The following is a 26,418-nucleotide window of genomic DNA, read 5'->3' as shown; positions in this document are numbered from 1 at the left end:
AGAGTCAGGTAGATTTATCTTTGGAGACGGCTTCAGTATATGAGATGTAAGACACAACTAGATGGAACACTAGTGAAGCCCACTTCACAGACAAAAAGGATGTGGTTTGAATGGGCACTTCTCATTCTGGTCAGGAGAAAGAAGTATAAAGTCAAAGAAGAGAAGGGCTAGGAGACTGATGTCTAATGTTATATGGTGAATAATAGGTTTGTCTTTGACAAATTCCTTTATAATTATCTTCTTTACTGTCAAAAACTTCATTCAACACATCTCCACAATAAATAATTTTTGAATGAATAAATCCTAAAGTTCTGACTTAAATTTCCTAATTGTACTAGTAACAATAGCTATTTCTTGATAACTATTACTATGCCAAGCACTGAGGATCACAAAAATGAATAAGAAATAGACCCTGATTTTAGAGAGCTTACCCCATCCATAGTTCCTGACTCTTGTAGTTATGACAAAAATAACAATAATCATCATTTATTCATTCATATCAGCCAGGCACTATGCTCAGTGGACAACATACATTAATATAAGCTGCCAAAGTTCCCTCCAGTTCACCAGATACCCTGACAGTGAGGTGATCTTGTTCTGTCCGTGCATCATCTTTCCAAAAAAAATGGACCTAGCAAGAATTTAGACAATAGGCAGGGATGTTTAAGCAATGTCAGAAATGTCTACAGTAAACATATGAGAACTGTAGTTGATAATGAAAGAGTGAAGTAAGCCAAAGTGAAAATGGAAGAAGTCATCTGAATCACCTTTAACGTACTCTGTCTAAAGGCACCGTGACACTCTGAAAACCACAATGCAATACACCCCACATTCGGCATTCCAACATGAACAAGGGGATGAATGCTGTTTAAGTGTTTAAGACTCTCTAGCAAAAGACCACATAGCACATTAAATGGAAACTTAGGAAGACATCACAACCTGCTGGATTTCATTACCAAAATATATATTTTTATCTAAATTTTTTAAAATTATAACATTGAATTTCCTTGTAGTATTTCATAACCTTTGAGTGAGGCATTAAAGTGTTTTTCCTTTTCCCCCACCAACTATAAGCTTCTGTTTTCTTACCCTGGGCGTCTGAATCTTTTATATGCTTGGGTTCTATTCACTGCCTGTTATTCAGACATTGAAATCCCAAATGTTAATTGTTCTTCCAAGTACATTGACAAAACAGCAGCTAAATAAGGGTAGACCAGACTGTGGTAGACTCTGACATGCATTTATGGAACAATGGGGCTCTGAGAGACAGCCTTGTAGCTCACGGGAAGACATAAGATGTGCTATTTTGACTGCTTCATAGCAGAATGGGGAACACACGCACACAAGGGAATTATGCATTTTACTTAGTTTTGCCCAAAGTCCTCAAGGCAACAGAATCTTGTGATGTCATCATGAACTTTCTTTCTCTCCATTTACACTGACACAAAGGCTAAAAATTTCTAATGACATCACAAAGGAAAACCGGAGTCTACTTTGATTCCATTAGAAATCTGTTACTTTCAAAGAGACTTGTACCAAAATGTAAGAATCCTTCCTGACAGGGTGTGTGTCACTGTGCTGATGCACGGTGGGTGACACCCTCCCGAACGCAATTCAAACCAGCCAAGAGCAAGGATTCACAATTTAGGTTGGATAAAAAAGACATACTGAATATTGAGCCCTACAAATTTTCTTTTTTTAAAGAAGGAAATCATTTAAACATGTATTTCTTCAGGGATATTCAAATTTCTTACTCATGTCTGGTTACTATGTGACCACTATTTTTGTCCCTTTTTGAGTGGGTCACAAAAATACAGAGGAAGGTAGAGGAAGCTTTCACTCACAGGAATGCAGTGCAGCTCAATCTTTTGTTTTTAAGGTGCAGTGATTTCAGTCTCTAAATGTAACTTCAGGCAGTCTGAAAAGAAACAGGTTAAAATCTCTTTCAGTTATAATTGGTATTTCAGATTTAATTAAAAATTAAACTTTCATAATGTTTCACCATCCAAAGCAATGCATTATCAGTCAAGCGTAGCTTTTTTTTTTCTGTTAAGGAAAAAAAAAAAAAAAAACCCTCTTCCCAGAGTAGTTTTTTAATGAAAAGAAAAGGATCTAAAGAGGAAAAAAAGCAATTCTGAAAAACAAAATATGCCTCCATGTTAAGGACTTCATAATGATATGACTAGAAAATCAGTGTTTCTAAATTTTACCTATATTCTGATTAAAAAAAAAAAAACTCCTAAACAATTTCAAAGCTTCAAGATTACATACAATATTATTTCAGAGAATAAAGAAGAAAATCTACATTCTGAATACACATATTAAAGGGAAATTACAACTTCAAATAAAATTGGAAAATAACATTAGACCCACTGCTTTCAAATGACTGAGGGGCAAACGGTGAAGCAGAGGCAAAGAAACATATTTAGCAGTACAAATGCCCATTGCAAGGCATTAAGGGTTTAGTGCACTCCAGATGACATCACACTATAGAGCTTATTGTATGAAGCATTGCTGTTTTAAGCAACATGGGAAGACCATCAGGGTTTAAACTACCTCTCTTGGTTTAAATAACCATAAATGCATCTTTTAAAATATCTATTTTTAATTTTTGAATCAAGAGTCCATGCATTAAGATAAAAGTATTTAATAACTATCTGGGCTTAAAATGTCATATTAATTTTTGTAGTCCTTTATTTTTTCATACAACATCATCTATAAATAAGATAATATTAAAAAAAAAACAGACAGGATTAAGTCATCCTTATTTTTAGCTTCAAATAATTGATACAACAGGTTTAGAAAAATATAGATTTTTAGTATAAAAAGGAGATAACACAATTATCTTTTACTTTACATCATGCCATCCATTTTTTATATATTTGTAGCACTAAATGTGGTATGTTTATGTCCATCTTCATATTAATGCAAGGTAATATTTTAACATCTCCACATATAAGAGCATAATCATAAATCGGCCTTGAAACTGCATCTATTTTTGAAAATGTATCTATTTCTTACTTGTGAGTTCTACTTTCTTTTTCCCTTGGATTAAATAAAAGAATATTTTGTGTATTGTGTCTATTTGATGCACATAGGTTATACGTTCAAACTGGTTCAAATTCACTAGATCTATCCATGAATGGATCCACACACACACACACAAAATCACTGACTAACTAAACTTTTCGCCTGCTTCTCACATGCCTGAATTAGACCAAAAATGCACCAGTGTAAAGACAGAAATTATGGAGGCGTCACCAGGGACAACTATGAGGAGGGGAGTGCACATATTTCCTTATAAGGCAACAAAACATTCATAAAAGAAGCTGACAAAAATAACTCATGCTCAGAAATAATGTCGAATAACAATAATCCCTAATAAATGATTCAGAAATATAAGAGCTGCCCATCTCTATATAAATCTGAATCACCAACTGATACTGTTCTACTCACCAATCACATATGGTTAGTGAAACTGATTCACTGTCTAGTTTAGATAAGAAAAGGCGATAGAAACGAGACTGCATATTTATATATAAACTGTTTAACTGACAACTTGCAGTTCAATTTAGTGTCAGATTTCCTTTTCCTTAATTCACCAGATGTTGAGTGAATTGAACTCAGTTCAAAACAATAAAGCAGTTTCTATGAATAGAAAGTCTACTAAGTTATATTCTCCTCTTTGCATGTCATTCCTTTCTCCTCTTTGACCTTTATTTTCCCTTCTCTGACTCTGCCTGTTTATTCCTTACTTTCACTTTCCTCCTTATTTATTGTTTCCCTTTCTCTTTTTTCCCCCTTGGTGTGGGTAATGAAGCTCAAAAATAACATCTTGTATCCTGTTGAGGGAAACTTGGTCACAACTATCCTTCCAGATGACAAACTCATTCTTAAATGTCTGTTTTCCAATCCAAAGAAAACAGAGCAATTGAGAAAATAGAGATGCAACATCACTTACCACTACCACCACCACCACTTTTAATTCCCATGCTACATTCATCATAAGGAGGACTGAAGTTTATTTATATTATCCCCTAACCTTAAATAGGACCGCAAATAAGACTAATAACAGGACCATTTTGTGGCACTCAAGCAAACGGCTGGGCAAAACAGATGGATCTTACTTTGCGCCAGGACTCAAAAAATACAGTCGCCAACTCACTGTTGGCGACTACGTATCTTGGCCCAAAGATGGACCTGGAAGTGGGACCAGTTGTCTTTGATATGAATATGGTTCCTATTCAGATCAGCCTCATGAGAAATCATTAACTCTGCTACTATGCAGTGGGGTTAAGTATTGGTTAGAAACTGTTTGGAAGACTGGTCATCAAGAAAGTGAAATATTCTGAAGGCATGCCAGATTAGATTAAGGAGCAGAGAAGTTAAGACTAGGATCTTATTTTTGGCACTATGGTCTACTTTTCAACTTCTGTTTTTGTTAAGTTCAGTACTGTACACTGAATCCACCTTTAAAATACTAGATTTCCGGAGTACGTGTCATCAATAAGAATAACTTGCTCTTGACATTTCAAGTTCCAAAATCTGTTAAAATTTTTTCAAGTTATCCAGAACAACCTCAGTTATTATTAAAATTGACCACCAATGTCAGACTTCTTTAATCAAGATAGAACTTTGCCAGGCTTTATAGAATACAGTGAACACCCAGTGATGCACTGGTAAACAACTCAGTAATCAATGCAAATTACAAAGCCCGTAAGAATGCTTCCCTTGGCAGACACCCTTTAGCAAAGAGAGTTGTACATTCTGCACTAGTTAAAGATTCTGAATGTCTTTCCAGAGAAGTAGCAAATGCATTATATTACAGTAACCCATCCTAAGTCACAAGGCCAAAAAACAAATCCCCAGACAATAAAAAACTTAAGAGGGGTGAAGAACTATAGATCTTAGTATTGACTAGGAAAAAAGGGCTGCTTCTGACTACACTCTACTTTTCAAAATCCTCACATAGGTAGAGGTTTTAGATATCACCAGGTCACAGAACTTCAAGGAGAGATCAACAAAGCACTCCAGTTTAGGAAGTCTATGCTCATCCAGGCAGTTCTCTTAATGCTCTCCCAATTCTTCAGCACCAATTATATCCTGCTCAGATTGTTTTTGCGAGCTCACTCACCTCTCTATGACCACACTCGCCTGTGGTCAGCATAGAGACCAAATGACAATATTTGATTATTTCTCTTAGTCTTTGTTTCCTTTTCACTTAAAATTTATTGTGAAAAAATTCAAACATAAGCAAGAGTAGAGAGTATAGTAAAACAGAACTCCCCTCTCCCCAAAAGAACTCCTACGTATTTATCACCCGAGGTCAGTGTTTACTTCATCTATGCTCTAACCAACTTCTTTTTCCACCAGATCATTTTAAAGACAATCCCAGATGTCATATTACTCCATCCATTAATATGTTAGTATGTATTATTAAAAAATAATGACTTTTAAAAGTCACAACACCATTATATCACATCAAAAATAATAGTAATTATTTAATGTTATTAAATATTCTGTCAAATGATTGACTTTTTTTTTCTAGCTGACTAGTTTGAATTAAGATCTGAACAATATCTGCATATTACATTTGAATCACAATTCCCCTTTAATCTATAAATTTCTTTTAAACATTTTAACTTTTAATTTTGAAATAATTTTACATATATGGAAAAGTTGCAAAGGTAGCTCAAAGAATTCTCATATTTCCTTCACTATGTTCTCTTAACTTTAACATTGTATATAACCAAGGTAAGAAATTAACACTGATACAATACTATTACCTAAACTACAGACTTTATTCAGATGTCACCAGCTCTTCCACTAACATATTTTGTCTCTTTCAAGGATCTAATCCAGGATACCTGAATTAATCTACCTGGTATCCTAGATTAGATCCTTGGATCTAATGGATAAAAGATCCATGGATAATTAGATAAATGCATCTAATTAGATCCATGGATAAAAAGATGTATTCAGCTATCTTTTATCCTAAATCTCCTCTGCATGCTAAATCGCTTCAGTCATGTCTGACTCTTTGCGACCCTATGGACTGTAGGACATCATTCAGATTCTCCAAGCAAGAATATTGGAATGGGTTGCCAAAATGTTCTTCTCTAAAGTCTCCTCTGATCTGTAACGATTTCTCAGTTTTTTCTTGTTCTTCAGGACCTTGATAGTTTTGAAGAGCAGTGGTCAGATATTTTGTGAAATGGTCCTCAGTTTGGATTTGACTGATGTTTCCTCATAATTGGGCTTCCCTTGTGGCTCAGCTGGTAAAGAATTTGCCCACAATGTGGGAGAGACCCTGGGTTCGATCCATGGGTTGGGAAGATCCCCTAGAGAAGGGGATACTGGAGATACCCACTCCAGTATTCTGGCCTGGAGAATTCCATGGACTACACAGTCCATGGGGTCGCAAAGAGTCAGACACGACTGAGAGACTTTCACTTCACTTCACCTCTCATAATTAGCCTGGGATTACAGTTTTAGTTCAGTTCAGTTCAGTCACTCAGTCGTGTCCAACTCTTTTCGACCCCATGAATTGCAGCACGCCAGGCCTCCCCATCCATCACCAACTCCCGCAGTTCACTCAAACTCATGTACATCGAGTCGGTGATGCCATCCAGCCATCTCATCCTCTGTCGTCCCCTTCTCCTCCTGCCCCCAATCCCTCCCAGCATCAGAGTCTTTTCCAATGAGTCAACTCTTCGCATGAGGTAGCCAAAGTACTGGAGTTTCAGCTTTAGCATCACTCCTTCCAAAGAACACCCAGGACTGATCTCCTTTAGAATGGACTGGTTAGATCTCCTTGCAGTCCAAGGGACTCTCAAGAGTCTTCTCCAACACCACAGTTCAAAAGCATCAGAGAAGAATGCAAAAGAATGAAGTGCTCTTCTGATAACATCATGTCATGGGGTCTCTGATATCCATATGACTTATCACTAGGGATGTCAATCTTGGTCATTTGGTTAAGGGAGTATCTGCCAGGTATCTCTTTCCTTAGTTTTAATAAGCATAATTTCTTTAAGTTTATTGAGGTATAATTATGTAATAAAATTCATCCTTGTAAGTGTAAAATTTAATGATTTTAAGTAAATTTAGAGTTCAGCTATCATCACCACAATTAATTTAGAACATTTTTGTCACTCCAAAAAAGACCCTTCATGTTCTTAGGCAGTCAATCCCCACTATTATTCCCAGTCCCAGACAACAATTAATCTGCTTTCTGTCTCCAAACATTTACATTTTCTGACCATTTCTTATAAATGCAATCACACACTATGTGGTTTCTTGCATTTGGCTTTTTTTTTTCTCTCTTATCATAATGTTTTTCAGATTGATACATGCTGTGGTATATAGTGGGACTTCCCAGGTGGCACAGTGGTGAAGAATCTGCCTGCCAATGTATGGGACACGGGGGTTTGATCCCTGGATTTGAAGATCTCCTGAAACAGGAAATGGCAACTTACGCCAGTATTCTTGCCTAGAAAATTCCATGGATAGAGGAGCCTGGCAGGCTGCAGTCCATGGGCTTGCAAAGAGTCAGATACAACTGAGTGAGTGAACACACAGGCACAAAGCATATAGCAATACTCTATTCTGTTTTATGTATGAATAGTATGCCATTGTATGAATATATGATATTTTGTTAATCCATTCATCAGTTGATGGACATGTGGATTGCTTCCAATTTTTTACTATTATGAATAATGCTGCTACGTGCATTTGCATATATATGCCTCTCTGTGGACATGTTTTCATTTTTCTTAGGGAGATTCCTAGAAGTGGAATTGCTGGGTCAGAAAAATAAGTTTAACTTTTAAGATATCAAGTTATTTTCTAAAGAGGCTGTACCATTTTAAATTCTGAGCAGCAACCTATGAGGGCTCCAGTTTCTTTCTGTCTTCACCAGTATTTGTTACCCTGCCTGTCTTTTTATTACAGCCACAACTGTTGGTGTAAAATAGTATCTCACTTCAGTTTTAATTTACGTTTCCTTAAAGATTAATGACATTGAACATTTTTTAATATGTTTATTAGACATTTTTATATTTTTTTTGTGAAATATCTAAATATTTTGTCCAATTTTTTCATTGGGTTGTTCATTTTTTTATTATTGAAGAATTCTTTATGTGTTATGAAATTTAAAAATATTTTATTAGATATATATTTGTAGAGCATAAATTTTCTCCCAGTATTTTTAGTGGAATCCTTTGAAGTGCAAGAGTTTTTAATTTTGATGAGACCCAAATTACCAAACTTTTTCTTTTTTGTATCATGGTTTTAGGGTCAGATATAAAACTCTGTCTACCATAAGGTCATGAAGATTTTCTCATTTCCTTATAGAAGTCTTATGGTTTTAGCTCTTACATTTAGATCCATGATCTATTTTGAGTTAATCTTTGTGTATGGTGTGAGGTAGAAATCTAATTTTTAAACAAAATTTTTGTATAGTCTTAGCACCATGGATATTCATTTATATTTCACATAATAAAATTACTTACGATTACATTTACTGACATCTATATCAGTACTGTATGTTCTTCATTATAGTTTTTATTAAAAAGTTTTTAAAACCTGGAAGTTTAAGTTGTCTAACTTTGTTCTCCTTTTCAAAATTATTTTTATTGTTCTGAGTTCTTTGCATTTTCACATGAACTTTAGGATTAGGTTGTCAGTTTTTATAAAAATGCCTTTATTATTTTTGATTCTTTTTCTATTCTTGTGAATAGAATTGCTTTCCTAATTTCATTGTTTGTTGCTAGTACAGGCATAGCTCACTCTATTGTGCTTTGCTTTGTTGTACTTTGTAGATATTACATTTTTAACAAATTGAAAGACTGTGATAACTGCATCAAGCAGGTCTATAGACACCATTTTTTCCAAAAGCATTTGCTGATTCCATGTATCTGTGTCATACTTTGGTAATTCTTTCAATATTTCAGTGTTTCATTATTTTATTTCTTATGGCAATATGCCAGCAAATTTGGAAAACTCAGCAGTGGCCACAGGACTGGAAAAGGTCAGTTTTCATTCCAATCCCAAAGAAAGGCAATGCCAAAGAATGCTCAAACTACCACACAATTGCACTCATCTCACACGCTAGTAAAGTAATGCTCAAAATTCTCCAAGCCAGGCTTCAGCAATATGTGAACCGTGAACTTCCTGATGTTCAAACTGGTTTTAGAAAAGGCAGAGGAACTAGAGATCAAATTGCCAACATCTGCTGGATCATAGAAAAAGCAAGAGAGTTCCAGAAAACATCTATTTCTGATTTATTGACTATGCCAAAGCCTTTGACTGTGCTGCAAGGTTGCTTCAGTCATGTCTGACTCTATGCGACCCCATAGACGGCAGCCCACCAGGCTCCCCAGTCCCTGGGATTCTCCAGGCAAGAACACTGGAGTGGGTTTTCATTTCCTTCTCCAATGCATGAAAGTGAAAAGTGAAAGTGAAGTCGCTCAGTCCTGTCTGACTCTTAGCGACCCTGTGGACTGAGGCCCACCAGGCTCCTCCATCCATGGGATTTTCCAGGCAAGAGTGCTGGAGTGGGGTGCCATTGCCTTCTCAATTTGACTGTGTGGATCACAATAAACTGTGGAAAATTCTGAAAGAGATGGGAATACCAGACCACCTGATCAGCCTCTTGAGAAATTTGTATGCAGGTCGGGAAGCAACAGTTAGAACTGGAAATGGAACAACAGACTGGTTCCAAATAGGAAAGGAGTTCGTCAAGGCTGTATATTGTCACCCTGCTTATTTAACTTCTATGCAGAGTACATCATGAGAAATGCTGGACTGGAAGAAGCACAAGCTGGAATCAAGATTGCCAGGAGCAATATCAATAACCTCAGATATGCAGATGACACCACCCTTATGGCAGAAAGTGAAGAGGAACTAAAAAGCCTCTTGATGAAGGTGAAAGTGGAGAGTGAAAAAGTTGGCTTAAAGCTCAACATTCAGAAAATGAAGATCATGGCACCCGGTCCCATCACTTCATGGGAAATAGATGGGGAAACAGTGTCAGACTTTATTTTTCTGGGCTCCAAAATCACTGCAGATGGTGACTGCAGCCATGAAATTAAAAGACGCTTACTCCTTGGAAGGAAAATTATGACCAACCTAGATAGCATATTCAAAAGCAGAGACATTACTTTGCCAACAAAGGTTTGTCTAGTCAAGGCTATGGTTTTTCCTGTGGCCATGTATGGATGTGAGAGTTGGACTGTGAAGAAGGCTGAGCACCAAAGAATTGATGCTTTTGAACTGTGGTGTTGGAGAAGACTCTTGAGAGTCTGTTGGACTGCAAGGAGATCCAACCAGTCCATTCTGAAGGAGATCAGCCCTGGGATTTCTTTGGAAGGAATGATGCTAAAGCTGAAATTCCAGTACTTTGGCCACCTCATGTGAAGAGTTGACTCATTGGAAAAGACTCTGATGCTGGGAGGGATTGGGGTCAGGAGGAGAAGGGGACGACAGAGGATGAGATGGCTGGATGGCATCACTAACTTGACAGACGTGAGTCTGAGTGAACTCCGGGAGTTGGTGATGGACAAGGAGGCCTGGCGTGCTGCGATTCATGGGGTTGCAAAGAGTCGTACACGACTGAGCGACTGATCTGATCTGATCTGATGGCAATTTGTTATTAGTGATTTCTGATGCAAAAGACTCCAACTAGGTGAAGACTCAGATGATAGCATTTGTAGCAGCAAAGTATTTTAAATGAAAGTATGTACATCCATAATGCTATTGCACACTTAATAGAACTACAGTATAGTGTAAACATAATTTTATATGAATTATTGAAATCAAAAGGTTTGTGTGACTTGCTTAATTGAAGTGGTCTGAAACTGAACCCTTAGTAATTCTGAAATATGCTTATATACAGAAATACAATTGACTTGTGTATAATGCTCTTGTACTCAGTGAACGTGTTATGCTCAATTTTTAGTTTGTGTGTGTGTGCATGCATTCCTTAATGTTCTCTACATACTTATAACATTTTCTGCAAATAACAGTTTTTACTTTCCAATCTGGATACTTTTGATTTCTTTCCTTCCTGTTCCTTTTTTTCTTTCTTTGCTTTATTTCCTCTTTTTCTTTATTTTTCTTACATTTCTGGACAGATATACTAGTACAGTCTTTAGCAGAAGAGATGAGATCTGACAGCCCTGCCTATTTCCCTTATCTTAAACCACTCAGTTTTTCATCATTAAGAATATTAATTGTAGGGTTTTTTTTTTTTCTTGGATGCTTCTCATTTAGGTATAAAAAAGCAAAATGGCTGTCTGGGGAGGCCTTACAAATAGCTGTGAAAAGAAGAGAAGCGAAAAGCAAAGGAGAAAAGGAAAGATATAAACATCTGAATGCAGAGTTCCAAAGAATAGCAAGAAGAGATAAGAAAGCCTTCTTCATGATCAATGCAAAGAAATAGAGGAAAACTACAGAATGGGAAAGACTAGGGATCTCTTCAAGAAAATCAGAGATACCAAAGGAACATTTCATGCAAAGATGGGCTCGATAAAGGACAGAAATGGTTGGACCTAACAGAAGCAGAAGATATTAAGAAGAGATGGCAAGAATACACAGAAGAACTGTACAGAAAAGATCTTCACGACCCAGATAATCACGATGGTGTGATCACTGACCTAGAGCCAGACATCCTGGAATGTGAAGTCAAGTGGGCCTTAGAAAGCATCACTACGAACAAAGCTAGTAGAGGTGATGGAATTCCAGTTGAGCTATTCCAAATCCTGAGAGACGATGCTGTGAAAGTGCTGCACTCAATATGCCAGCAAATTTGGAAAACTCAGCAGTGGCCACAGGACTGGAAAAGGTCAGTTTTCATTCCAATCCCAAAGAAAGGCAATGCCAAAGAATGCTCAAACTACCGCACAATTGTACTCATCTCACATGCTAGTAAAGCAATGCTCAAAATTCTCCAAGCCAGGCTTCAGCAATATGTGAACCGTGAACTTCCAGATGTTCAAGTGGGTTTTAGAAAAGGCAGAGGAACCAGAGATCAAATTGCCAACATCTGCTGGATCATAGAAAAAGCAAGAGAGTTCCAGAAAAGCATCTATTTCTGCTTTATTGACTATGCCAAAGCCTTTGCCTGTGTGGATCACAATAAACTGTGGAAAATTCTTAAAGAGATGGGAATACCAGACCACCTGATCTGCCTCTTGAGAAATTTGTATGCAGGTCAGGAAGCAACAGTTAGAACTGGACACGGAACAACAGACTGGTTCCTAATAGGAAAGGAGTTCCTCAAGCCTGTATATTGTCACCCTGTTTATTTAACTTATATGCAGAGTACATCATGAGAAATGCTGGACTGGAAGAAACACAAGCTGGAATCCAGATTGCTGGGAGAAATGTCAGTAACCTCAGATATGCAGATGACACCACCCTTATGGCAGAAAGTGAAGAGGAACTCAAAAGCCTCTTGATGAAAGTGAAAGTGGAGAGTGAAAAAGTTGGCTTAAAGTTCAACATTCAGAAAACAAAGATCTTGGCATCCAGTCCCATCACTTCATGGGAAATAGATGGGCAAACAGTGGAAACAGTATCAGACTTTATTTTTTGGGGCTCCAAATCACTACAGATGGTGACTGCAGCCATGAAATTAAAAGACGCTTACTCCTTGGAAGGAAAGTTATGACCAACCTAGATAGCATATTCAAAAGCAGAGACATTACTTTGCCAACAAAAGGTTCATCTAGTCAAGGCTATGGTTTTTCCTGTGGTCAAGTATGGATGTGAGAGTTGGACTGTGAAGAAGGCTGAGCGCCAAAGAATTGATGCTTTTGAACTGTGGTGTTGGAGAAGACTCTTGAGAGTCCCTTGGACTGCAAGGAGATCCAACCAGTCCATTCTGAAGGAGATCAGCCCTGGGATTTCTTTGGAAGGAATGATGCTAAAGCTGAAACTCCAGTACTTTGGCCACCTCATGTGAAGAGTTGACTCATTGGAAAAGACTCTGATGCTGGGAGGGATTGGGGTCAGGAGGAGAAGGGGACGACAGAGGATGAGATGGCTGGATGGCATCACTGACTCAATGGACCTGAGTCTGAGTGAACTCTGGGAGTTGGTGATGGACAGGGAGGCCTGGCGTGCTGCGATTCATGGGGTCGCAAAGAGTTGGACACGACTGAGCCACTGATCTGATCTGATTCTATTTTTAGATTGTTGAAATTTCTGTCATAAATAGATATTGGATTTTCCCATATGTTTTTGAATATCTAGTGCAATAGCTATGTGGTTCTCTCCCTAATATGAACTAATATGTTCAGTTTTGTTCAGTTCAGTCACTTAGTCCTATCTGACTCTTTTAGGCCCCATGGACTGCAGCACACCAGGCTTCCCTATCTGTCACCAACTCCTGGAACTTGCTCAAACTCATGTCCATCAAGTCAGTGATACCATCCAACCATCTCATCCTCTGTTGTCCCCCTCTCCTCTTGCCTTCACTCTTTCGCAGCATCAGGGGCTTTTCTAAGGAGCCAGTTCTTCACATCACATGGCCGAAGTATTGGAACTTCAGCTTCAGCATCTGTCATTCCAATGAATATTCAGGACTGATTTCCTTTTAGAATTGACTGGTTTGATCTCCTTGTTGTCCAAGGGACTCTCAAGAGTCTTCTCCAACACCACAGTTCAAAAGCATCAGTTCTTTAGTGCTCAGATTTATTTATGGTCCAACTCTCACATCCATGAGTGACTACTGGAAAAACCAAAGCTTTGACTATATGGATCTTTATATTACATGAATTGATTACTGGATATCAAACCAAATGCACTCCTAGGATAAATGGTTAGGGTATATAATAATACTACAAATTGCTGTATTTGCTTTGTGAATACTTTGCAGAGGATTTTAGTTTCTATAATTATGAGGAATACTGCTTTGCTTTCTTATGATGTCTTTGTCTGGATTTGGTCTCAGGGTAATACTATTGTAATAGAATGAATTGAAAAGTGTTCCTGCTCTCTCCATTTTTGGAAAAATTTGTGAAAAATTGGTGTTATTTCTACTTTAAATATTGGATAGGATACAGTGAAGTCATTTGCATCCAGACTTTTCTTAGTAGGATCACTTAATTAATAATTCCATCTTTTTACTGTTATAGGTTCATTTAGATTTATTATTTCTTTTTGAATCAGTTTTGGTAATTTATGTATTTCTAGAAGTGATACCATTTTTTCTAAGTTGCTTTATTTCTTGGAATATGTTTTTTCATAGTATTACCTTTTAAATTTCTATGGGGTTGATAATGTCTCCTCTTTCATTTCTGATTCTGGCAATCTGTTACATCCTGTCCTTCTATCTTGGCCAGTCAAGCTAAAAATCTGTCAATTTTGTTGCTCTTTTCTAATAATCAAGTTTTGGTTTCATTGATTTTCTCTATTATTTTCTTGTTATATATCATTGATTTATGTTCTGATCCTTCTCCTTTGAGTTTTTATATACTTATACCATATTTATGTTTACCTAAATAATTACATGACCAGTGTTATTTATTTATTTGGGCATATTTTAAATAATGTTTGCTGTCATTTCTTTTTAGCCTAAAGAATTTCCTTTAGTATTTCTTATAAGGCACATCTGCTAGCAGTGAATTCTCTTTATTTATTTATATTTTAATATCTTTATTTTACCTTCATTTTGAACAGTTTTTCTGGATATGAAATTCTTGATCATCATTTTTAAAATCTTTATTTCCTTTAACACTTTGAATATATTACCTCTCTGCCTCTGACTTTAAATGTTTTTGATGGGAAATCAACTGTTAATCATAGTGGTGTTCCCTATATTGAATCAGTCTTTTTTTCTCTTGCTGCTTTCAAGAATCTCTCTTTCTCTTTGGCTTTCTAAGTTTGATTGTGAAGTGACTATGTATAGATTTTCATGTTTATGATGTTTGGAATTTCTTGAGCTTCTCAAGCATGTAGATTAATATTATTCATAATATTTGGCAAGTTTTGGGCCACTGTTACTTTGAATATTCTTTTTCTTCTCTTTCTCTTCTGCCCTCATTCTCTCCCATTGCACATGTTAATATGCTTGATGGTTTCTCACAGATCTCTGAAGCTCTATTTATTTTCTTCGTCATTTTTTTCTGTTCTTCAAATCAGGTAATTTCTACTGATCGATTTCAAGCTCACTGATTTTTTTTTTTTCCTTATGCAATCTCAAATCTGCTTTTGAGTCCCTCCAGGATATTTTTTTATTTTAATTAATGTTCTTTTTAACTTCAGATTTTTGTTTCTTTTAAAAATAATTTATACCCTTATATCAATACACTTCATATGACTAGCAATTGTAGTAATACTGTATTTAATTGTTTAACATGATTTCCTCACTTATTTAAGCATATTTGTATTAGCTACTTTCAAGTCTTTTTTGCTGAATTCAACATCTGCTCTTTCCCTAACCTAGAGATAGTTTCTATTGACTGCTTTTTAAACTGGGTGTGGGTTAAAATCCTGTTTTCTTACACGTCTCACTTTTTTTTTCTTGCAAATTGACATTTTATATAATATGCTGTAGTAACTATGACTTCTAATTTTTCCCCCAGGGTGTTGTTGCTGCTATTGCTATTTATTTGCTTTTTAGTGACTTACCTTTCTAGTTCTGTGGCATCTGTCTCCCTCAAACTATGTAGCTACTGAAGTCTCTGGTCAGTTAACTAAGACTTGCCCCAGTATCAGCATCATTTGCAGTTTATATCCAATGGCTGGTCAGAGTTGTACTCAACTTAGGCCAATGAACTAACACACTTTGCTGATAAATATGTATATGGGTTGGAGAATTCATTCGAAGTTCAGTCAGTTTACGAGTCTTCCTTGGTTCTTACATTCCACTAGGCTCTTTCTTATCTCCTCTACAGTCTAGGATATGTGAATATCTTGGACCTTCTCTGATCTTTCCTGAAATATGCATGAAGACTTTCAAACCACCAGAAACATGTTAGTTTTATCAAGGAGCCATATGGTAGTCTTCTCATCCAATCCTTCATATTAAATTTCTGGTTAATATGCCAGGCTATTGCCTACCCCAACCTGAATTGCAATCTCAGTCTAGCTATAAGGTTTACACTTCCTTTTGGTTTGCCACTGAGATTGCTACTATTTTGACATTACTCAGGGACATGTGGTTTTTCACGTTCTATTCCACCAAGCCAGCAGTGTAGCTGTGGTTTTCATGGCTTGCCCTGCCCTGGCTGAACTATTCTGCTATTCAAGTTTGGGTAGGGGTGAGGAGTGGAGGTAGGCCCAACTGAAACACCAGACCCCACTTACACCAGTTGTATCACAATAATCTTTAATGTAGCTCCTTTTGCTCTCAAAAACATCCAGTTTAGGTAATAAAATTTATAGTCTCCTTCTACATAATGATCCTAAACAATTTACAATATTCCTTTAGCAAAATTATTCTTTTAATGCAAGAATCAGAGACCCAACTGCAGGGATGTGTGTATGGGTGGTTGAGGAAGTCCAACTGCTATTGAATGAAAGTTTCCATGATGGTTAGATGTGTACAGAATATCCTCAACTGCCTGTCTGCCTACAGCGTTAGAAAGTACAAATATTATGGGAGACAAGAATGTCTGTCAATTCTGAAAATCCTTAACTGGGATTAAGCCCATGGGGTTGGGCCATGGGCTTCCCTTGTGGCTCAACTGGTAAAGAATCCACCTGCAATGTGGGAGACCTGGGTTCGATTCCTGGGTTGGGAAGATCCCCTGGAGAAGGGAAAGGCTACCCACTTCAGTATTCTGGCCTGGAGAATTCCATGGACTGTACAGTCTATGGAGTCACAAAGAGTTGGTCACGACCGAGCAACTTTCACTTCACTTCACTTCACTTTATGAGAATTGGGAGGTTGACGGAGGATCAGGATTAGGGTGTTAAACTTCACCCATCAGAGATAAATAATTTTGCATTGCTTTACAGAGCTAAGAGGAGTCACTCAATGAGAATAGGTAGAATTATATGGTTTATAGAGGACTGCTAGGAAATTTGGAGCTTGAATGAGCTGAAATAAATCCATTCCAAGTGATTGTAGAGAACATGTTATCTAGACTTAATCTTTTATAAAATAGTAGCTCAGAGATCTCACTAAAGAGGTTCAAACACTTACTTGGATCAGGTTAGTATTCACCAAATTATTCTTTCATGGTTTTCTGTCTCACTTAGTTTATATCCACCCAGGAACATACTAAGGTGATGTATTCCTCCGGGAGCTTAAATAACTCTTATAAAACAGAAAATTCCAATATAGAAATGGGAATAATATGCACTTTAAAAGTGATTTTTGCTTTACATGATGATCCACGAAAAATTCCCTTGAGAGAGTCTCCGAGAGCATTTAAATTATGAATAGATTTACAAAATCACTCTTATCACATAAAATGAGATAAACATGTAGTATCTGCTTCTAGGATTTTCAAAACTGTTTTTTTCCCTCAAAAAGACTGCAAGGAATGGGAAAATCAGCAAAAATTTGTGCAGTAGAAATTCAGAACATACGATGCATTAACTTCAGATATCTTACTGATTTTTTTTGAATCAACATTACGCTTCACAATTTACAAAGTGTTGAAGAAATCAAAGTGTTCACCAAACTTCATCTAATTAAAATGTCATGATAATTCATTTTTGACCCAGGAATGTGTAATAGTAAATGTTACTATTTCTATTTGGAAAACAAAGAAACCAATCCATGAAACAAAACATGCAAACATTATATAAATTGCTTAAGGATGTGAAGAAGTCTGATGATGGAGTATTTGATGAAATTCCATCAACTTGTAGCATGTATCAGTTAGGCAATACAGGGTACAACAAAGAAGAAACTAGGAACCTCCATCTTTCTATTATGTAGATTAGAGCAAAATCAAAATAAATGTTTAGAGAGATTTTTTGGACCTAATAATACTTCTCCAGCTAATCTCTCAGGTAAAGAAGGTAGATACTTTCTAGATGTGAGTTTTTATTACGCTTTTCAATTTCTATAGAAGAATTTTAATACATCTCCTAAACTGATTACTATTTCTGCCTTTAATTAACAAAGAATAGCTGGATTCTAAGTGTTTCCTCGTAATACCATCTAGAATTCACAGTCATCCAATACCAATCGAAGGCCTAACTTAGAGAAATAGTATATATAGGAAATTAAAAGTTATACAGTCCTTTCACTGGAGTTCAGTATCTAGATAAATTCTAAAATCCTAATTTGAGTTATACCAGAATGAAGTGTATTCTACCTGGCCTGTATTTTATGGGGTTGAAAATACCAAATTGCACATTACTGAAATGTTATCAATCTATATGGAGGGCCACAACTGAAATGCACCTATAAAATATTATTTGTTTCTCATAAAAATGAATATTGGTCATGCTATTCATGATAAAACACTGTGATCTCTTTATACACTGATGGGTATCATAGGAAGATATTTATTTTTAGTCTTAATATCAGCAATATAGTTTTTCAAAACATACAAGAATCAACCTAGTTCTTCTAGGCACTGGACTTGATAGACTTATTTATACCTTTATGGTTACTTTATTTCATTTTCTTCTACCCTCAATGCTATTCAAATTAGATGTCTGAAGAAAAGTTATATATTTGTATCATGAGGGTTCAAGACTAAATTAAAACTTAGATAAGCATCTTTTACAAATTCATCTGAAGGTTGATTCTTGGCTTTCTATGCAAGAATAGAATAATTTGGAACCTACAGAGCAATAGTAGCTATTTTCAACTCACTAATAAAGCATACAAAATAGGGCAGCTATGACTATGCAGGTTGCGCCCTGTACAAGGGCACCTAGTCCAGCAGTGTGTTCTGTTTTATAAGCCATACTCCCTGGCCAAGCTACATCATCTGGAAGAGGGTTTCCTTTAATAATTATGCAAAGGTGGAACCTTTTCCTAAGTTGTTCTTAACCTCCGCACAAGTAACAGAAGCCCTCTATAACATGTTTTTAGCATGTAACAGAAGCCCTCTATAGTATTTCTAACAAAATATAATTGATTGCATTGATACTTAGTCAGTTTCCTAGCTGTTACATGTTACATGAATGTTCGGGTAAGTTTGCTTACCACTTGAGTTTGAGTCTTCATGACTTGGACTAAGCAGTTTTTTAAAAATAGAATGGTAGTTATAAGTACAGCTTTCCTCAAGGAGACTAACTTTGAAATAGAATAGGAGAAAAGGATGCTGCTGCTGTCTTTCTTTGTAGGAAAACATACTTTATATCAGATCATATTCTCAACATACTAAAGGCTTTTCTTCCAGAATAGAGTTGAGAAGTGAGTATAGAGCATAATATTATTCATATTAAGATCTCATTGATTAAATTGTCTCCATTGTGGAATTTGAAGCAATGAGAAAAGAAATTTTTAGAAAATCTTAAATAAGTTTGGAGACAATGGGTTATTTGTATAATGGACTGCTAAGTCACTTCAGTCATATACGACCCTGTGCGACCCCATAGACGGCAGCCCACCAGGCTCCTCTGTCCCTGGGATTCTCCAGGCAAGAATACTGGTGTGGGTTGCCATTTCCTTCTTCAGTATAATGGAATACTTTGCCCTAAATTTAGCTGGTGGTGTCTACTCTCCCTGAGAAATTTTATACAGTTAATTCTCAATAAATGATTTGCAAGTGAGTGAAGCATGAAACATTTTATATTAATCCTTTTTTGACTACAAAATTAACACATATTCATTGCAAAAGAACTGTAAAATACAGAAAAGTATAAGAAAAAAACTACAAACACCGGAAGTCTCATCACAGGGTCAGTCAACCACTACTGACACTTCAGCATTTAATTCAGACATGACAATTTTAATCCCAGTTTGGCTTTCTTTTTCTCCTCTGCACATCATTGCCTCTTATTTTCACTATTTGGTACTTACTCAAACAATAGTAATTATTTTTTGCAAATTAATTTAATAATTAACCAAGTATGATTTTATTTCATAGATCTGATATACATTATTATTCATTCTTATTGTTCATTGTTGTTGTTGAGCTATTCATTAGAATATAAGCTAAATTTTATATGATCATGCCCTATGAAGATTATCTATTATACACAACAAAGTATGACATTACATACTTTGTATCAGATCATTTCTGTTTCATAATATGGATGCTAGGAATAGCTTCCTTAACCTATGAAAAACAAGAAGTAAAATGGTGAATTTATGCCAAAGTTAAATATTGTACACAACACCAAAGACAAATCATTTTCGATAACACACTTGTTACTTTATTTTGGTTTTTACTGTATTATTTCAAACTACATTATTAGTATGGAAAAAACTGAGAGTTAACTATGCTTATAAAGGTAAGGCACCATAAAAGCCCCAATGCATCTCTTTCAAGAGGAGTTATCTGAGGAGCTATCCTCTTTCTGTGAACTCTGTCATGTAGAATTACATCATCTCCCATGGCTCAGATTATCTCCAATTCATAAAATGCTTTAACAAAAACTGTTATTAAGTGGGTTCTGTTATGTATTCATATAACTTCCTCCTCACTTTGGTTTAGCACAGAAATACACAATACATCAATATGTGTTTCATTAAGACAGTTGTTTCGATATAGTAACAAGCTGGGCAAATAGAGGAAGTGTGCTGGATGTAATTTATTTACATTTTAGTAAGACCTCAGATGAATGATACCACACAGGAAGCTCATAGTGAGGTTATGAAGAAATAGTGGCTGAAAAATGCCTTGAAGTTTGGAAGCCATTAAGTATTACTTAATCAATAGCATTGCTTCTGAATTAAGATAGTATAACAGTCCCACAGGGATAGGTACTGTGGTCTATGACAAATATTATTCAATGCAGGCATTAAAAATTAAAGGGGGATATAAATTTTCCAAAATATGATAAATTTTTGAGGTTGTAACTTAGAACATACATCAAATGCTAAAGTTTTAAATGGATGGCCTACGATATAAAAATTCCATCAAAGTCCAAAGGATAGGACTATGCTTCCCTAATATACAAAAGCTTACTGCTAAAATTTTCTTTTAGTAGAGATGCTAACTTACTTAGCATTTGGATGTCTCCTACTTGGCATGTTAATTCTTTTGTGAATGATTATAAATATCAAAGCAAGTTCTTTAATGAAATAAGAAATTCAGAAAACAACGATTTTCAGTCTACAATTATAGTAGCCTGTACTATTTCTGTCTCCAAATTCTGAGCAGGTCACCTTTGCTTTGTAAGACAAATTATTACTGGTAATATTTCAAAGATTAATGTGCATGGCATTTAGCTGTCCAACATTGCTCCAAAGAGAATTTTTAAGAATCTTGAAAAAGTAAATAAAATTTTCAAGTAGAAACTGAGAAAATAATGATAAAAGTATGATAAAGATAGGAAAAGCAAAAAGAGGCCAAAGTGAGGACAAAATACAAAAGGTATGTTGTGAATTTCAATATATTTGCTTAAATGTAGAATAAGACTATATTTGTATTAGCCATTATAAAAAGTAAATATTTCATTAGCATGTGTTGTTTTTGCACTTTCCCTTTATATCTTAATCTGCCAACTAGAAAGTAAGCTCATTGCAAGTAAGAAATTTTTATTTTCCTGTACTATAATTCATAATAATTAGCATGATGCTGAGTAGAAAATTGATTTGCAGTATTTCTTTATTTGTTTGGTGTGAAATATAAAGTACCTGGCCAAGAAGGTATAGTTTAAAAATAATGACTCATGCATACTGTATAAAAGAACAAAATAAATGTTTCTAAGAATTAAAATAAATTATAACACTAAATGGGAAAAATGAGATAAACCATGCTAAACTGCCCTAAAGCACTAAAATTAATACAAAAAACTATCTTCAACTGAAAATAAATCAATGTCAATGCACACTTAAAACTTACAGACAATTAAGACTTCCAGAGAAATGAAAACATGAAGATGGCATCATGAAAATGATTTGACTCAGTATCATGTACCATTTCTGCCATACTCTATAAGAGGTAATAAATTATGATAAGAATTCTAATTTCCTGATTGTATAGCATATGAACTATCTATATTACAATAATTTATAAAATTTTGTTTTATAGATTTTTTTGATGAGAATTTGAGCACTACGACTTCAGATGTTAAAAACTCATAATTTCAATTGTAAATCAAAATTTTAGTTTTAACAATTCTTAAAAATCACATTTTGAAATGGTAAACAATTAGGTAGCCTTCAAAGTATTGTTAATAAACTCTTAAATGTAAAGTTTTTCTAGAAATTCAGGGGAAATTTAATAATGGGAAATCATTCATTATAAATCTCTTAATGAATTATCATGGTCTGAATAATCCTTATGTTTTTAAGGGTAGAGGTCATGAATCTGAATTCCAAAGCTTAGTGAACCATTTCTGGCACATGGTAAGTGCTGAATAAATGTGTGTTGGAATTGATTTTAATTGAAAAAGATATCACAAGAAAATTCTATGTCCATCAACCAGTTAGAGTTTGACAACAGTGACGCCAAAATGCATGTGATATACTTTAATACATTCTTAATAAACAAAGAAAGGGTTAGAGAATAGTATTCTAAGTCACCTTACCAGTATAATAAAGAATATCTGTCTTAAATCAATAACTAATATCCATATTAACAATGGAATAAACTAGCATTATTATCACATAATCAAGAACAAGAATGTTTCCTATCACGATGATTATTATTATTCTAGTCAATGAAACAGAACATAAAACAGAAATAAGAGGGAAAAAGAAGATAGAGTCATTATTGTTTGCAGACAATTTCATGATCTTGAAAACTCAAGAGAATTTATAAGAAGCTCTTAAAATTGTTAAGAAAGTTGAATAAAACAGTTAGGTTATAAATATCATAAGAAGATATGGCTTTTCTCCTGAACAATTAAAAAATGAAATGTAAGCAATTAAGGACAATAACAAGAACACAGCATGCTTATACTTGAATTCAACAAGGAATCTGGGGACCTAAATGAATATAGGCAGCTTAGTTACATCAGAAGCATTACATAAATAGATACATGCAATGCTTCTAAAGGTGATGGCTAAATATTGCAAATATATGAACACTACTTTACAGGTTTAATAAAATTCCAATGAATCATTTTTATAAAATCAATGAAGTAAATTAATCTTGAATAATAAGTAGGTGATAATAGTCAAAGTATTCTTGAAAAAAGAAAAAAAAAAGGAAGGATTTGACTTAGATCTGTAAACATACTGTGGACTTCTAATGGAAACAGTATGGAACCAGTGAGAGAAATGAAAAAACAGTTAGTCCAAAAATAGATCCTAATGCTGATTAAAAAATTAGTAAGCAAGAAAGATGATACCCAAATTAGTGAGAAAATGGTGCTGGGACAGTTGATTAACTATTGGGAACAAAATTAAGACACTTATACTTTAGGCTAAACTAATTTCTGGAAAGGATAGAGAATTAAAAATACAAAATAAAACCGTGATGATATTATAAAATTGATGAATACTTATTGGACTTCAAGTTGTTTGAAAAGAAGATAAAAGCAAAGGCCACAGTCAGAAAGAAAAAATACAGCAGAATTGACAAAAAATACAGCAGAATTGACCATATAAATATTTAAAATTTTCTCACACCAACAACAGCAAAATGGCATATGAAAACTGGGAGAAATCCTTTTGCAACAAGTTTGACAAAATCAATAACTATTTAAAAAAATCTTATAAATCTTGAAGACATATATGAGTAAAGGATATGAGTAAACAATATTTAAAATGAAAACAATGGCAAATAAGCATATGTAAAACATTCTAGCTCTGCATTAATCAATCCAATGTGAATTAAAAAAAAAGAATCCACTTTTTGTTTGCCAAATTGGCGAATATTTATAAAGGATACTATTTAAAGCAGGTAAGAATATAGTTAGAAAAGTACTCTCACATATATTTAGGGAGGAGTTATCAAAAGGACTTTGAAAAGTTTATGTACTCTAACCCCAAAATCAATCCTCTAATTAATGTTGAAAATATAATCCAAATTGCAGATAAAAATCTAAATATAAGACTAGTCCTTACAGCAGTGGGAACAATGGTGAAAAATAGCCAAAATGTCAAATATGGAGGATTTAAAAATTTTTGTTACATAAATATGTTTCAGTATTAAGTAGCCACTAAAAATGAGTACTTTATGACTATGAGAACTAATAATGCAATACATGCTAATTTAAGAAGTACAGTCCAATTTTTATTTAAAAATACACATACAAACATATATATGAAAATAAATACTTAGACATATACCTATAATTAGAAAGAAGCAGACCAAAATCTTAGAATTATTCATTCCTATTTAAATTTTATTTGATATATATTTCTATTTTCACAGTTATTCTATTCTATGAGCATACTTTACTTTTAATATAAAAAATATTTTAAACCTAAAAAGAATTTATATGTATTCAGAATCTACTCAAGAGAAAAAAATTCAAGCATCAATAAAAATCAATTTTCTTATACATATGGAATTACTATGCCCATTCATCTGTGAATCGCCATAATTTTTTTATAAAAAAAATCAACTGAGAAACCTGATTTTTTTATTTTTATATCTGAAGAACTTGATACTTTCTCTAAATTAAGAGCTAAAAATGTAAAGTCATTCTTAAGTTCCGTATTTGACCACAGTGTTCTTCAAGTGCTCTAATGGCCCTTCCTCTAACAACTTCTAAAGTTCACCTGTTCATCAATACTCAGTCTCAGAATGTTTATTTGGCCCATTTAGCCAGCACCAAGGAAGTCACCTTCAACCAACTGCGACAGACAATAGTGAACTGTGCATTTGATTTTCTCATTTCTTTTGCCTGGAACACCAACCATGCTGAGTATTCTGAAAGCAACAATGGATGGAAGTAGGATTTTTCATCAGTGCTTAAAAAATAGCTGCCAAAGTCAAGACATGCAATAACCTTCTAAGTAAGTTTGCTGGCTCCATATTGTGCTTGAAGGCACACCCCCTCCAAACGTCTGCACTCACCATCTGCTACTCAACTGCAGAATAATGCACTCAAGTCTGGTGTTGCTTGGCATAGGCAAGGATAGTCAATGTCCAACTCCATTCTGACATGTGCACCATATCAGGAACCTTATGACACAGTCCTCAACATCAATGCAGCACTTTCAAGCCCCACTGAACATCAATCAAATACAAATGACAGTCAAGCTGATAGACAAAATCAAAGCCAACCCTAAACACCTACTGAGCATAGAGCTCTCCAGTTTGCCTGCAGCTCACCTTCTATTAAGATGATAGCTTTGGCCTAGTCTTCCATGCCAAAACAAGTCCACGGAGTCACTCTGGCAAGAAGAAGGGTCTATATCAATGTCAACAAACAAGTTCCTTGCTGCCGACCCTACCATCTGTCCTCCTGCTTCCCACCTACCTTACTTTATGTGGACCTTGATGAATGGGATTCTAATGGTCCAAGATTCTAGTTCAGCCAGCCTTTGCAGATGGGGTCAACATGACTGCCCTCTGGCCAAACACCCAGGGTAACATAGCTGAAGGGTTACCAGGATAGTGCTTTTTTGCAAATTCAATGTTAGAAACAAAGCAACTGACAAAGTTTCTATCAGTTCTTTAGCTTCAGGTTTGTGAATAAAGTGTTTTGTTTGGTGGTTAAAGTGAATATGATTTCCCTTTAAATTCTTTGAAAATGTTAAACATACTAAAGAATAAATTTCATTTCAAAACTAAGGATAAGGGAAATAAATACATAAAGATAAAACTGAGATTGTTTTAAAATATCCACGATGAAGTTTTAACAGAAAAACTTGAAGAAAATTTCAGAAATATATAGAAATAAGACTTCATAATGTAATATTAATATAGAAGTATAACATTTCATTCTCCATTAGATGAAACAATATTAGAGAATATTGCACATGCTAAGTGGAGAATAATAGCTTTCAGACTTATTCTCCAGAAGTTGTATAGCACTTACAGAGACTTTATGGTAGAGCAGTAGAATTTGATGCAATCTTAAATATAAATAGTTTCTGGGGAAATCAAATTTTCTGATCATAAAAAAGACATATGAAATATAATGCATCAACACTGCCTTAAAAAGTAGTAAATAAAATTAGTTTTCTGAACATTTTGACAAATCTTTTCAATTAGGTCATTAAAAATACACTTCAGACTGAAACTAACATTATATAAAACAAACAGAAAATTTCAGGAAATGCCACTGGTTCCAACCAAAATCAATTTAGTATGCTGATACAATTATGTGCCTTTATTTTTTGTTCAAGGTATACTAAATGTATTTCTAGAATGGTCTATGAATTTACCAAAAACAAACAAGCAAAACTCTGCCCAAATTCAACATATCACT

At 34.9% G+C, this 26,418-nt stretch overlaps 1 protein-coding gene across 43 annotated transcripts in view; it reads right to left on the bottom strand.

Annotated features, from left to right (window-relative positions):
• The window catches only part of ZBTB20 (zinc finger and BTB domain containing 20), an 847,908-nt gene that overhangs the window by 506,062 nt on the left and 315,428 nt on the right, over positions 1 to 26,418 (bottom strand). For 35 of the 43 annotated variants that reach the window (XR_015165318.1, XR_015165313.1, XM_086405119.1 and 32 more), the window contains one exon: positions 1,845 to 1,918. The exons of the other annotated variants lie outside the window; for them this stretch is intronic. The gene's annotated coding sequence lies outside the window, so the exon portion shown is untranslated. The remainder of the gene's footprint in view (positions 1 to 1,844; positions 1,919 to 26,418) is intronic. 43 annotated transcript variants of the gene reach the window in all.

The sequence above is a fragment of the Bos grunniens genome, chromosome 1, assembly GCF_055505025.1.
Source record: "Bos grunniens cultivar Pamir isolate PY7600 chromosome 1, Bosgru_T2T1.0, whole genome shotgun sequence".
Taxonomy (NCBI): Eukaryota; Metazoa; Chordata; class Mammalia; order Artiodactyla; family Bovidae; genus Bos; species Bos grunniens.
The sequence above is the reverse complement of the archived record's forward strand: the minus strand, read 5'-3'. Positions and strand labels throughout refer to the sequence as shown.